A 15,588-nucleotide genomic window follows, 5' to 3' on the forward strand; every position below is an offset into this window, starting at 1 on the left:
CAAAAGTGAGAGCATAAAATTAAGTAGAAAACTACCAAACACATAGATCAAAAAGTTTTCAGAAAAATACGGCTGAGATTTCTAACACATCGGCAATAAGAGAATGCCAAAAATAATAAGGAAAATTTATGGAGCATAACTAATATGATGTTATCTATGTTACAGAGTTCTGTGACTCCTGGATATATAATTTAAAAACTTATTAGATAAAGCACAAGTGAAACATCGTATGCTCTCTTCAATAGCCCTTTCTTCTTCTCTATATTTTTTAAATTAATTTAAGAACTGGATATACTGTTTTAAACATAATGGATGTGTTACTTCTATTTATATGCCCTGCAGTATGCTTATTGCTCCAATTATGTTGATTATCTTTTCTATTAATTTTAAAGTATTTTATTATTTATGAAAAGCAGCTGCTAAATCTGCTTTCTTTTAGTGGGAAATTATAAGAGATGCAAAACTGGAAAAAAATTATTAATGCATTTTAAAAAAAAAATTAAAAATAGGTGGACTAATGAAAGTAGTGACTACATAGCAATTTCTTTATTTTTGTTCTCCAAAAGATGGACCCTGCAAACCGCTCGATATTTGAAATTTAATCAGCTAAGCTGCATAACAGTTGCATGTCTGAAATACAGAGCATGCAATTTGGCCTCTGCACTCAGTATCTGCCACTTTCTTTCAGCTTTCGCTTAATATGCATAAATGAAATCTGTGAAAATGTCTTCATTTTTCTAGATCACTTTAAAAAGCATTTGCAGTGAAAAAGCTTCCATGAAACATATTAAGTACATCTCATTATGCAACTATTTGAACAAAATAGCCTTTATTCTGTGTTTTTTCTTGGAAAAGCAAAGGATAATGTCAGGCACAGTGCTGATGTTTAATATGCTCATGTGTTGAAGTACCTTCACCTGCCTGCTAGCAATTTGAAATAGCATGTTTCATTCAAAAAATAATGCCAGTACTCACCAACTTTGCTAAACACACTGATTTTAAGCACCTAGTGAAAGTATTGTTTGACTGTTTTCATGTTTCAGAAGATACCTTTTAAAATTTACTGCACTGGGCACTACATGATCATTTTGGTCACTTGTTGCTAAATAAAAAGGATGTAGTCTGTCTCAAGTGACAGGGAAACAGGGAAAGATATGGATCCATGAACTAATTATGATTAATGTAAGAACTGATATTAATGCATGCCTGTAAAATAATCACGCTGGTACTACAGAAATCAAACCTTCAAACTTCTCCACAGAAATTTAAAAACAACAGCAATTACAGCTTGCGAATAGATGACAGTCAGCCTGAACTTTTATTCTTATTTCATACAGATCTTGTTTTTTTTTTTTTTTTTCCTTTGTGGCTTTGTTCCTGCATAAACTTCTAAAGATCAAGCTATGTTACCTGCACATCAGAAACCTATACTGGCAAATACAAATTTATTGATTTTTTGGGTAGGCTTATCCAAAAATAGAAGGGCTAATACTCAGGGGAAAAAAGAAAACCCCAAACCTTTACTTTTGAAAAGTTTAAGATATGAGAGGGAAAAAATACATACAGAGAATACTTCCTATATCGAAACATTTCAAGCCATTTGAATGCTGTTCACTTGCTGCAAAGTTGCCAATCCTAAAAGCAGGATTGAATGAATTTTACTGAAGGAGAGACCCAGTAACCCAGTGATCTTCCAGACCTCTGCTGAAACGTAGGTTTCTCAAAAAAAATTCTTATATCAAATCAACCCTTACTGTACAATTAATGTTAGCTATCTGAAAGAGTGTGTGTGTGTGTGATCACAGCACATTTTTAAAGCTCTTTAAAGAATATTTCTTTTTGATAGCATTTTTTGTTAGCAACATTTCTATAATGTAAAGGCTCCTATCACTGTGCAGCAAATAAGTGGGGTTTTTTGCTCTTATCTCCTGTAGTGCACTTGATAAGGAGTACTACTGAATCTTCTGCACACTGCATTACAAAGAAAACTGTCTTTCTGTAAGGCATTTTCTCTCCACTGCTTTCACATAAAATAAAGGCTCTTGTAGCTGGATGTATCTGAATGTAATAATACTCAAATAAAAACTGAAACCCCTCTACTTTATCTGGAGTATAAATCCCCGAAAAGATTCTTGTCTTTCGAATTGTGTTTGCTGTAATAAAGGTTAACATTGAACTGAACTTATCGTATTCCAGCATCACATGTTAAGTTCCAAATCTCCGTGTGTGATCTATTTTCTTTTCTATTGTTGAAATTAGAGAATAGGTAAAATGATGGCAGTATTATTAAAAATAACACAGCAAAAGCATTTTACTTAAAGACAGTTCAAACCTATCGCTTTCATGAGTAGGAAAAAAAACATGGTGCAAAGTACTGGGGGGAGGGAAGGGAAGAGCATCTGTTGAAAATTAACTACTTCAACATTAATTAACACATCATTTTCTACCTGATGAGCTGGTGTTGTAGAAAGTATAAATTGAAGGCACAAGAGTAAGAAATGAGTCATCTTTGACTTACCGTATCAAAGACTATTGCTGTATTGCAGTCAGCATCCAAACACAGAGCATGAAGCTTCTCACAAATCAGAAAAAATATACAATCAATGAACAAATAAAATTCATTGTAAAAATAAAGGCCAGAGATTAGAGTATGTATCCAAGGGTCTGGTTAGTCACAGCTTTGACTAGCCTGCTACAGAGCTCTGCAAAACAAGTATACTGCAGCAGTGTGGCAAGCATAGGATTGCAATGCATGTCCCATATATTCAAGCATAATAGAAAACATGGTCTGGAGCTTATTCCATGTGGAAGTGGGGTTTGTTTTATGCAGGCAGAAAAAAGAAAGGTTCTTTTCCCACATAACAGAATTAGAAATGAAGATTTTTCTTGATTATTGTACACAATAATTCCCCAGGATATCAATTACATAAAGCAGGTGCCTCTGTCTCCTGTTTCCCAGATAAATGCCTGTAATCTTATTTCACAAATGATCCTATTTAGACAGGAGCCACCTATTGTGATGATATCATTTGCTCTAGTATCCATAAATGGGCAACTTCCTACAAAACGTCATGACTACTGACGACACAAATTTTTATAATATTGAGTGGGCAGAGTGGTTGATTGGGTCCCATCAATCTACAGCAGCTTCTGCTGATGTGATATCATGAATCCTGCATAATCATCTAAAAGACTGAAAATGAAGAGACGCATTAAACCTGTCTGGTGGAGCTCATTAAAAAAAAACAACAACCCCACACCTAAAACTGGGGAAAAAATCCTAGAGAGGTAGTAAAGGCAGATGAAACATAATGACAAAGCAGTGGCACCTTTTCAAATGCCTTCGGCACTACCAAGGATACTGGTAGATATGAACAAAATCACTCTCAGTTTAGAGGTGTAGCTGTCAGTTTCTTTTTAACAAATAATAAAAGACTGAATATTCTCTTTCCTTGCAAATGCAAAATATGCATTGACAGCTAAAAGGACCAGTGCTTCAGTGATGCATAAATTAGCCGCTCTTAGTGTATATTTTTTAGAATTAGCAGCTGCTTGTCACAGTAGCTTGGAATATGAACTCTGCATCAAAGTACCCTTGGACTGTTAGAAATCCAGTCTGCTAGACAGGCTTGCTTCATGTACTCGTTACACGGATTTAATTTCTTACATCAGTGCGTTCTTAGGAAAAATCATTCACTTAAATGTACGTATTTGGGAAATGTTATGATACAGATAACTGAAATTAGTTTCCATCTGCCTGCTTTAACACATAGGGATGTGAGGAGAGTTAAAGGTGACACAGCGTTCACTTGCCTACCCACCCTTTCCCCAAGGGATTCGATTGTAGCTGGAGGCTAAAGCAAATTGCCTAAGAACTTTGTATTTAATACTTTTCCTGCCAGAAGTTGGTAAGAACTTCAGAAGAAGATCCCCTGATTAAAAAAGAAAAAAAATTACCTCAGGCCATTTTTCAACAGGATCTCCACAAATCTTGGTTTAGTTATTCCTGCTTTGAACAGACTGAGCTGCATCTAAACAACTTCTTAATACACAGGAAGAGACACATAACATTAGGATCCATCCACATTCATATTTGGACAACGCTCACCAGAATGCCAGTCAAGCTGGGGTTTTGGGGAAGAAAACTAAAGCTTAAAAGCGCAAAACCCAAGAGGACTTAATATACATTTCCACTGATGATTTCCACCAAAACAGAGTCCACTTCTGGAAATCCAGCCCATCCACTGTAAATGGTCCTTTTTATACCTTGCCTTTACTTCATAGTATCTTTGGGCCAGGAACCTCTACTAAATTTCAGTATTACATATAGGGAGGGTCCAAAAGGCAAAGCAGTGCAAATGTTAATAATAAAAGCAATTCTTTCAGAACTGACTGGTACCAAAATGACTCACTTCAGGTCTAGATGGGGTGAAATCAAAATCTGAGCCCAGCATCCATGGCTCCAAGACATAGCCATGATGTCAAAACAGAGAAGTCAATGTTTTTTCTAAAAGCACCCTAAAGAGAAGAACTCCTTCCTCAGATATTGAAAACGATGGGGAAAACAATTTCAGAGCATTGAATGTCCATTTACATATGAGCAGGTTCTTTCCTTCTCCCTGCCATGCTTGTCTTCAAGATAACACTAGCTGATCTTTCTAAATATGCTGTCTAGGCACAGAGCACAGCTTTGACTCTGGATATCATAACCCCTACATTTCAGTACTGGGTGGAAATAGAAATGCATATACTCTGTGTGTCCAGATGGCATAAATATTTTCCATGTGTTTCCATGACAAAAGATAAAGATAACACACGAAACAGTTAGAAAGTAGAAGTGTGTGTGAGTGTAACTGAGACTGATGGTCCAGAAGTTTCTCTCTTGGCTAGATAAAAGCTGCTGAAATGGAAGCGAGGGAAAAAAAAGACAGAAAATAGCTTAAAAGAAAATTCATTACTGCTTCATCAAATTCAGTCCTGCCTTGGGAAACACCAAATGTCAGATTTCGTTGTTAATGTACAAAGACTTTTAAGGCTGTTTCCAGGATGTAGTAGGAAAGTGTGCACTTTCTTAAAACAGTATCTTTTTCAGAATCTGAGCCAAAGGATGTCACCACTCTTCCTTAATCTAGTTTTGAGTTTACCAAGGACACAGTGATGAGCTTAGAGCTTACTCCCATGCAGAGGAGGATGTTAAACATGGCCCCATGGAAGATGCCCTGATGGTTCTCATCTTTGCTTAAAGGCTTCTAGGTTTTATAAAAGATTGTGCTAAAGAGAATGGACTATCATTCCCAAAGAGTTCCCATTTGTTTAGGGAGGTAGGGTGAGAAAATACCCCAAGCATATTACTGTCTCAGGAAGAGCCTGAAGGATGAGTCACTCCATTGAAAGGAAAGCTGTTGTACTTGGTCATGGGGAGATTGTCATAAGCCACAACACCTAATACTAAGCAAGCACATGTGATAAAATTGCAAACCACACAACAGAATATTCTATCCCTCTTAAGTTCTTTCCATTACATTTGGGATCTTCAAAGTACCTTGATATCCAAAAAAATAAGTCTAAATGTCATTAAAGCACCTTTGAAATTCCTTTCTTTTTTTGGCTTATTCTTTCTAGCAAAAATGAAAACTAAATCTCTCCAGATATTAAGGCCAGCTGATAAATCTGCACATTCCTGGGCAGAGAATAAGCAGACTGTATCTTCTTTAATATCTAGGCTTTCCACTAATTAGAGCTGAAACCTAAATCATAGAAGACCAGTAGGTTATTGAACCTCCATTCTGAAAGGTAGGAGACAGAAGGATGCTACCTTCTAAAACACCTACTGATATCTTAATAATAATTGCTTCAGTTAAATGAGCTTGTCTGCTGATTTGAGTAGCAGGAAGCCCTGCCAGTAAGTGTCCTTGTAACTTATATTAATTAGTGGGGAAACACCAAACCAACAAAAAATTATGCTAAAAGCATCTTGCAATGCTTTCCTTTTAGACTGAAAACAATGAATAGTCAGTACAAGTAAAAAGTAAATTCTTACATGTCATCCTTTTCCAGAAGTAGAGTAGGAAAACAGCTATTGCATGTTGTGTGATGCTTCTTTTAATGGTGCTACTCAGGTCAACCCTTGTGCATGTCAATCAACAAGGATCACACACACAAAGAAAAAGAAAAGCTTTATAAGAACTTGCATCTCCACTTATTTTTAAGGCAAACAAATAGGAAAATTAGGCAAGAGTCTTGGAGAAGGAAATTTCACTCTGCTATCCTTTCTAATATTTGCAGCCAAGATCAGAAATGCTAAGGGCTAAAAAGTGTATCCTCATTCTTTTAGCCAGCTCTACTTGTGCCTAAATCTCATGAGGAGCTGAATTGAACTGATGGGATCCATTGGACAGACATTATTAAAGGATGCCTCACATGGCTGTACCGAAGCAAAGATTCTTCCTTAAACCCCTTTGAGATTCATCACTATTGCTTTTAAACAGCACTGTGGAAACTCAAAGGGAGTTTTCAGCCTCATAAGGCCAAATGTAATTTGTCATAATGTAGAAATGCTAATGAAGAATAATCTGCAGTTTTTAATTACTCGTCAAAATCCTATTACCCAACAAAAAGTCAGAAATATCTACTGCCAATATCACACCTAAATAAATTCTTAATATTAATAATCACAATAAATTATTACTTAATGCTTGAAACAATCAGGAAAAAAATCTGTTCACAAGCTCATTTCTATACCACCAGCTGCAACGCTGGTATCCCCAAAAAACCCTGTGAGTGTTCATTTTAATTTCACACTCCATAAGAATACAGGTGTAAAAAAATCTGCCAAATAAAAAAATTACATTTTCTGATAGGAAAACATTCATTTCCATAAGAATGTTATAATAGTTGAGAGCAGAAATTTTAAAAATTTTTAAGGGGGGCTTTGCTTTGTTTTTCAAAAGCAAAAATGTTGATCGATAAGGGGTGACCATAGTTTGCATCTAGTGACTCTTCTACATACATTATAATGTTTTTTGAGATTGGAGGAAAAGCGTAAAAAGTTCTATTTGATGTCATTCTGTCTTTGAAACTGTGTATTTTACTAAGTCATTTCCTTTTGAGTGAAACTCCACACTGCTCTGAAAGGCAGCTGTACTGGAACATTTATAGCCCAAAAGTTTGTACAAAATAATTTAATATAAGCAGTAAGTAAATACTTTCTTCTGTCATAGACCTCCATACTGTAGGATGCCTGGTAGAAAGCAGATGGTTTGCTGGGGATAGTTGGTAGGCTTCATCCTTGTAGTCCAAAAATCTAATTTTCTGAGCATTTCAGATCTGGATTCTCTATAAATTATAGCTATTGTGACTAAACATTCCCATTGGCAGACAGGAGACTTATTGAGACAGCTTTCTTCAGTGAAGATCAAAGAGCAAAGCTATGGTATGGTCATTAAACCTGTGACATGAAAAAAGAGGCTCCTTCCAGGTAAGGATGTCAAATTCTTCATATTCTGATATTAATAAAGTGGAAGATGCATCTGTGAGCAGGACAGCTTTGTGAACAATAATTCCTCGCTCATTTGGAGGCAAGACTGCAAAAGCATCTGGCTGCCCGTCAATGCAGGTGTTGAAGAATAGCAATAACAACAAAGAGAAAGATAATCCTGAAAGACCATATACCAATAGCAGAGCCAAAAAATATATCATTAATGCCTTCTTTTAAAGAAAATTAGTGTCCTTCAGAAATTTCACTTTTTTCTTCTTAGCAACATCTTGTATCTTAGAGCTTAGAGCAGTTACAAAGCTTCTCAACTTTGCAGACTTTATAACGGGGCATTATTTTTACCAAACCTACAAAATTTTTCTCAGGTAATGTTTCTTCTAAAACCACTGGTCTGAGAATGTTAGTGTAGGCTTTCTAAGCATTTTTGTCTTGAGTAAAAACAGTTACCAGTGACTTGTGAAAAATGACAGGCTTTAATCTTTCTATCTTTTTGTTTACTGATCTATGTCTCAGGTCAAACATAGTTCTTTCACATGTAGTCCTGTGTTCCTTGCCTTGAGTTCCCCTTTTCATTCTCCTTCAAGTTTTTTTAAGTTCAAATAGACAAAAAGTGAGAGACAATTTTTTTCATATCTGGTTTTGAATTTTATGCATTTCTGATGTCTTTGAAAGACAACCTGTAGACTCTATGACAAAACAGGAGGTGCAGTTCTAAAAAAAATCATTGTAGAAAGTATGGAGAAAATATAACAAAGAGGAAGGGACTTGCAGATGACCACATCTCACGCCAAGAAATCTGTTCTCCCTTGACAAGCTGAAGTACCTAGTACATCTTCAAGTAGTACAATTGTATTGGGGGTTTGTAAATGTGATCAGTAAGCAGCATTTCAGGGAAAAACTCTGGGGTGGCATTGCAGGCTTATGACATATCAGCAGTGTGTAAGGAAGGAAAACATTCATTTTATCTGAAGCTTGAACTTCCATCATTGATGACAATAATGAAATGCGCAGATAGAAATGGCAAAGACTGAAACTTCTTGGTTTGACGTTTTCAATCTGAAATGCATGGTGTAAATGTTTGCATGTTTGCACAGAGCACTGTAAATAACCAGGAATAGTTTGCTCCTATGTGTTAAGGAATTCAAACAGAGGTAAAATTTCTTTCTATACATGGGAAATCTGTACAGCAAAAAGCTTGCTACTTGTTTATGCTCAGCCAAAGGTACTAAAATTAATAAGATATTGGTAAGTACTAGAACTACCAGCTTCTCAAGCTTCTTGTTGAGCCTTATCCAGTTATACAACTTGAAGTCAGAAATATCCCAACTAAAATGGTAAGTCTGAATTCTTGGAAATAATAGTCAATATGATTCCTCTCCTTACCTCTGTACTGAGTGTATATATATATATATATATATATATATATATATATATACATGTCTCCAAAAAAAAAAGAAAAGAAAATAATTAGAAAAATAAATTCTTTACTTATAATACAAGCTTATCTTCTGCTTGAAAAGGAGGATGTGAGGTTTTATTCTAGGGAATATGAAGACTAGACTTGAGATTTGGCTTTCCATAAAGAAACCAAAAGAAATCACTAGCAAAAAGCAAAAGCAGATAAACAAGATTTTGGGGAAGGAGGAGAGAGACATGTGACAGCAGCTACAGATAATTCAAAGGCTTTCTCAGGGTCTGGTGAGCCCAAAGGAGGCACCTCACACACTGAGGCTCCACGTGGAAGCAGTCTCCAAGTCACAGCCAGGAGAAAGAGACAGCCCACGAGGTCTCATTAACATTTCTTGATTATTTGATAATAATAAAAATGTAGTCTAGAGTGTCTAGTATGTAAATAAAATTCTGCTTCACATTATACCTCCAGTACACAAATATTACAACCATGTAATGCAACATTAACTGTGTCCTGTGCTGCAACAGCTGAAGCACCAGGGTTTGAATTTTTTCAAGTCAAAGCATGCTGTGAGGTTTGACATCATGTTCAGGTCCTTGTTGTGGCTGATACAGAGTGATCTGAGATGACAAGCGTTGTTCTGAAGGTGAAACAAAGTCAAATTCTGTAACCTCACATGTTGCCAAGAGACGAAACAGTCGTCTTCTGGCCATATCTCATCATAGGCACTGCCACTAATCCATTTCCAGGCATCACAGCTCATAAACTCAGAACTATTATGGACTCGATAAAGTCAATCAATACATTAGTTAAGTGAGATGGAATGATTTAGCTCTTAGGGAAAAAAATATAGGGCTCGGTGTTACTCATTGCAGGTTTTGAGCATCTTGGTATAATTAATCCCAATAAAGCCATTCAGGCAAACACACCTGACTTGTCACATTCAAATACATTGAAATACAATTAGGAAAACAAAGTCTTTTTGTTTCGTTTAAATAAATTGCAAGGTCTTCAAAGCAAGGACTGATTGTTACCATCTGTTTTACAAAAGCCTCTTGAAGGGCTTTTCTTCCGAGACCCTACCTCATACCTGAGTATGTGAAACAGCTCAACAAGAACGCAGATTTTCTCCTACAAATTTTTAAAGTCAGTCTCTAAAGAAAGAGCATATCACTGGTGAGTTTTTCAAAGGTGGAAAAGCCTTTAGCACTTAAATGACCTTTCCGCAGTTCCAAATCTGAGCTAGATATTAAAGTATGGTACAAGGACAATGGGAGGAAAAGTGGTACACTGGATGCCACAATATACACTAAAAATACATATTGATGCAAAGTCTCTTGAATCTTACATGCTAACGTAAAGAATAAAGGTAAACAGTTGCATGTATTTACACACAGCCAAATAATCAACAATGTATGTTGACTTATCACAACCTTTACAAGGTTTGTTTTAGAAAATAATTGAATTTGTCTTTCAGAAACAAAATCAATTATATTTAACACTTGCTTTTTTGCAGGAAAAAATATTCACAATATGGGGTAGAGAAACTGCTGCTTTATTATAAAAAATGCTGAATACTTTAATGAAATTACATAAAATACTCAGTATTGTAATATTCAATACTCGAATGTATAACAATTTCATATAATAGCAGTGAGATCTTCTGCCTCCTCTATAAACCTAAATTTTCATTTCAGGGAACCTCACTCCCATCCCAAAAGAAAGTTTCCAAGCTGACATGTACTACAAATTCTAACATCTTTTTTTTTAAGCTTGAATAAATCCAGAGGCTTGTAACATAAGCTGTAGCAGTTGAAATGTGCAGTGAAATGACTGTTTAGCATGACTTCTAAAAATAGTTAAGCAATTTCAGCCATAGCAAACAAAATAGTAGAAATACTTTTTCAGTAGATTATTTCTATTAAGTTTCATGTTTCTTGCAGAAATACAATGTGTGCAAGATTATTCATTAACAATGGAATGGAGGAAGAAGTAAAATCCTCCAGCAGTAGTTCAGAAAAGATTATCGAGTACATCTGTAAACTGGGTCTTCTTTAAGAGTGGCTAAGGGCCAGAAAGTGGCATGAGGATATCACTGATAGATTATTTAACTCTGCCAGCATGCAAAAGAAAACACCAGCAATAACATTAATATTCATGGTGGCACCCTTTAATGCATTCATATTTTAGATTTGACCTTACTGAGAAACTTGGCAAATGACTGTTTTGTTCCTGTGATTCTAGTTTCTTATGAAAGGACAATAACATCCCTGCATTAACCCTTCATTGTGATTTTCCAGTAAGGATATACAAATGTTTGATAGCTAGGATTTTGCAGTCTAGAACTGAAGCACATTGGCAAAGCTGATATGTGTAGAAGTCACTATGGTTACTGCCTACACTTTCTTTGCCTCCAATAAAATCTTTCATTTCCATAAGCATTAAAATTCACCAAATGCACCAAAATTATTCAGACAAAAAAGAAATAATCTCTTTGGTTTATAAGCCTCTTAGCTGTATTGCTTTTATCTGTTTAAGTATAGACTCTGAGCTGAGGCATATTATTACACATCTGTATATAAAAACAATTATTGCAGAAGAAGCCTTGCAGTGGAAATGCATTGTAGACCCCAGCTTCAGCAGCGTGTGCGGAACAGCTGTCTGCTCTTGGCCAGTATAAAGCTGAAAGCCAGAAAACGCTGTACAGGATGCCAGATGAGAGGCACTAGCTGAGGATTTAGCAAGGCAAATTCAGATGAATATGCTTAGCATTATTGTCAATCTTTCCAGTACTAAAAAAATTAAAAGTTCATCTTCCATGGTTAAATTCCTTGTCTATTCTAATAAGAAATAGCTATATGTAAAACTAATTTTTTTTTGTTTCCTTTATCTTATAGCAATCAGCATGATTCTTCCTTTCAGTATTCTTACATAAATGTCAAACTGGCTAGAGCCTGTAATATTTCCTGAACTCACTGTCACTCAGTATACCAAGTTCTTTAAAATTGTGTTCAGTGGCTGTGTCCTCAGTAGTCACCACAAACCATTTCTTAGTTTTATCCTTTTACTTCAGGTAGATTTCCACTTAAGTTCCTCCCAGCACACTGGGTGATTTTGCTCCCTGCTATAGCCGGTTATTTAGATAACCTGCCTGAACCACCACTGCCACTCCTCCTACATTCAAGTAGCCTATTTTTCCTCTTTTCACCTCAATACCCTCTTACAGCTATTTCCTTTTAGTCACCAGGCTACATATCTGACAGATATCAATGCACTCTTTATCAGTTCAGTTATTTTCCTTTTCCTGTATGTGATTTTGCTGATGATCCCTATAGGTGAAAGTTCTTAATATTACTCTTCAATACACTCACTGAGGTTCTTTCACCGAGAACCTTTTTCCCCTTTTTCAGGAAGGGGACAGTGCTCACTGCATACAGGACATGGAGGTAAAATACTTGGAACCTTAAGCAGGAATGAAACTGAACTTTAGCTATGGTTTGTAGAGAAGCAGCACCATCAGAGGCTTATTCGTGCTGATGAGGCAGGATATATAGTCCCCTCAACACCCAAATCTACATGATCTCTTCTACAATTGCCAGCCCCAAGGACTGAAGCAACACCCTCAAAAGTAACAGATGGAACTTTCCCAAAATCATGAATACTTTTATCTTAAAAGACAGAAATGCAAATCAAATATGAACTGATACTGACTTTTTATTTGGTATCGTATATTCAGACCAGATGTGCAACCCGTAAGAACTCAGAATACTGTCTGTCATATCATTACTTTCTTAATTGAACTGAAAAATAAAGCTTTTCCTTGTAATCCCTCCCTTTCAGAATAAAAAACTTTTGCTAATGCATTACATATCACATGAAACAATAAATCATCAGTGGTCATTTTCACATATCGTTTCCATGCATGGAACCTAGATGCCTTAAAGAGGGAGGAAAATACTTCCTAGAAATTCAAAGGACTCAGCTGTTGGTTTAAAATAGTCATCAATTTCTATATAAGTCATAGAAAATATTGAACAGTTCTCTGCTCAAAATTTTTCAGTGTGCATGAGAATGTGAAAAAAGTTTTCCTTCAGATGAAGTCTTAGTAAATGCACGTGTCCAGGTTTTGACAAAAACAGAACAGCAGTTTAGTGGGAGCTTATAAAACCTGTGCAGCTGTGGAAGAATAGTACACCAAAAGACTAATATTTATTGGTACTCTGACTTTTAAGCTGTTTTCTGTTACGCTTGCCTACTTACTTGTGCTCCTGTCTTATTCCTGGGAGAAATGCCAAAAAAATAAAGTGACCTCTGCATACTAACTATTAGGTATGTCACATCATGCTACTTGAAATATGTTACAAGCTGATTGGCACGCAAACACATTTTCTTCTGTTTGGGAACACATATACCCAGTACAATGAAAATTCACAGTCCCAGCTTCCTGGGAACCCAGAAGTCAGGTCTATCCTATAGGTGTTCAGCTGCAGCATTACAAGCTATGGAAGAGCATCTTATCCCATAAACAAGATAATTTACAGTGGGATAATATTTAAAACAAGCATAGACCTTGCTCAGATTAAATTAATCCAAATTAGGGATCAAATGACCTGTAAAGCTATGAGTTATGCTTTAGAAATCATTCTAAGCTGAAACACACAGAAGACACGTCCCGACTTTACCTAAAGCACAAATATAGTGCAGATTTACAGTCGTAGCAATTGAGTACACAGTATAAAGGAAACACAGCTATAAAAAAAGTCATTATCTTACAGAATACAGCTGCTGGATGGATTTAAGGAGACAATGAAGATGCAGAGGAACAAGGGACTTTTGTAGGCCTGAGAGATGTCAAGAGACAAAGTGAGCTGCAAGGGGTGAACAAGGAGAGGGAGCAGAGAAAGCCTGAAAGAAAATATCCAGGGATGGGAGCAGGGATAAAAGTCTTTGCTGTAAACAAAGAAATCTTCCCTGCAGCCTCTTCTGCCACCCCCACGTCTGTAAGACAGGCAGAGGAGAATCTGTAGTTCTTACCCACTGCCACGCTTGAGCTGGACACCTGCTTGGCTGCAGGGCTCTGCCGACCAGCCTGCCAGGGACACTGCACCTTTGAGACTTTATGCTCGTAGCAGCTCCGCTGTAACGCAAGTGGACGGCTCCATCTAGAGGCAAATATCCCCTCAACTAGTGAAATGGCATCACTGCGGCTGAAATATCTATTTCTTCACAAGTAAGCACCTACTCAAAATAGCGTTCCAAGCTGCTGTCGCCTGGGAAGGGCTGTCCGGCGGGAGGGAGCAAACCCCACCCACTCCACCTTCTGCAAAGGCTGAGCAGTTTAAATAAAACCGATCTCTCCCTGAAACCCACTTCTCGAATGGTCTCCCATGCCAAGCCTGCCAGATTGATTTTGTGGCATCCATAAAATGACACAGATTTAAGGCTTACTCTCATTCCGGTGACACAAATGGGTCCCACAGGCAAAGGGTTCCTGAACTCCTTTATCACTAGTGTCTCATGAGAAATACACAGCCAAAGTATTTCCCCCTAATACCTTGATATACACATCTATATTCAGTACGAAATGGAGCACCAGTAGTTAATAAGAAGTTAAAGAAATGTTTTAAAAAATAATTTTCAAACAGGATGTTTATAATCCTTTCTGTTGCAAAGGCCTTGTCTACTGAACAGACTATTATTTTCTGTCCACCAATTCACAAATATCTCCAGCCACATACTAATACCAATAAGGAGCCCAAGAGCACCAAATCACACACTTTAAAAATCATATGCAAGTCTAACTTTATCCTCTCCATTGCTGGGATGTGGCCTCTGTGCCCAGCTATTCTCACAGAAGAGTTCCTCTTCTGCACTGATCAGAAATAAAAAGAAAAAGTTCTGAGTAGATGTCTCTGAATGCCCTTTTCTCCCAGTCACAGGCCAAAACATGTATTGCAATGTAATTTTAAAAGCTTAACTCTGTTGTAGCTTACTGTACTCCTATAAGGGCTTATTCAGATACACAACATTGAGTTATATCAATATTATTCTTCCTGTTCACTGTTCTTCAGGCTTATGGGGTATGTATCACCAAACATGCACTTTTTATAAATCAATATATTTAGATTCAGACAAGCTGTGTATCTGAGCAACAGCACAGCAAGGAGAGACTGCTGTCTATACATTACATTTTCTCAGATTACTCATATATTACACAATAGTGTCCTAAATTTTACCGATTACTTTCTTCTGGTGTTTGTTAGTGAAGAAGAAAATTTGGACTCAAACAAGTTTACCTTTTCCATAAGAATGTCTTCTGCAAGTCAGGTATAAGTAGTTAATATGAACCAATTTAAGATTTAAACATCTGAGCTGATTAGTGTAAGCAAGACATACTGGTGGGGATAGGGCCTAGAGAAAAAATTATTGCCCCTTTTCCTATAAAAATTATTGCACAACTGGCTGCCCATTTGCTAACCTATTCTTTTTCTGTGGTTTACTGATTTAAAACGTATTTTTGCAATAAGAGTACAGATCTAAATAAATAGAAGCAGAAGCAATAGATTTTACAGTTCTAGGTTTTGTTTAAGGGCATATATTTCATGAAGAATTGTTTATTTTAAGAGGTTCATTGCTTAAAACAAAACCAGCAATCTACACAGTCATTTCTTTCCTGACTTCT

General features: G+C 36.5%; 1 protein-coding gene across 13 annotated transcripts in view; it reads right to left on the minus strand.

Annotated features, from left to right (window-relative positions):
• DLGAP2 (DLG associated protein 2) overlaps window positions 1–15,588 on the minus strand; it is a 457,096-nt gene that overhangs the window by 320,709 nt on the left and 120,799 nt on the right. For 3 of the 13 annotated variants that reach the window (XM_027892457.1, XM_027892456.1, XM_027892452.1), the window contains exon 1: window positions 2,519–2,928. The exons of the other annotated variants lie outside the window; for them this stretch is intronic. The gene's annotated coding sequence lies outside the window, so the exon portion shown is untranslated. Of the gene's footprint in view, window positions 1–2,518; window positions 2,929–15,588 lie in introns of those variants that run through there. 13 annotated transcript variants of the gene reach the window in all.

This window comes from Empidonax traillii, unplaced genomic scaffold (assembly GCF_003031625.1).
Source record: "Empidonax traillii isolate 1590-97213 ecotype Southwest subspecies unplaced genomic scaffold, ASM303162v1 scaffold352:size1026972, whole genome shotgun sequence".
NCBI classification, from domain to species: Eukaryota; Metazoa; Chordata; class Aves; order Passeriformes; family Tyrannidae; genus Empidonax; species Empidonax traillii.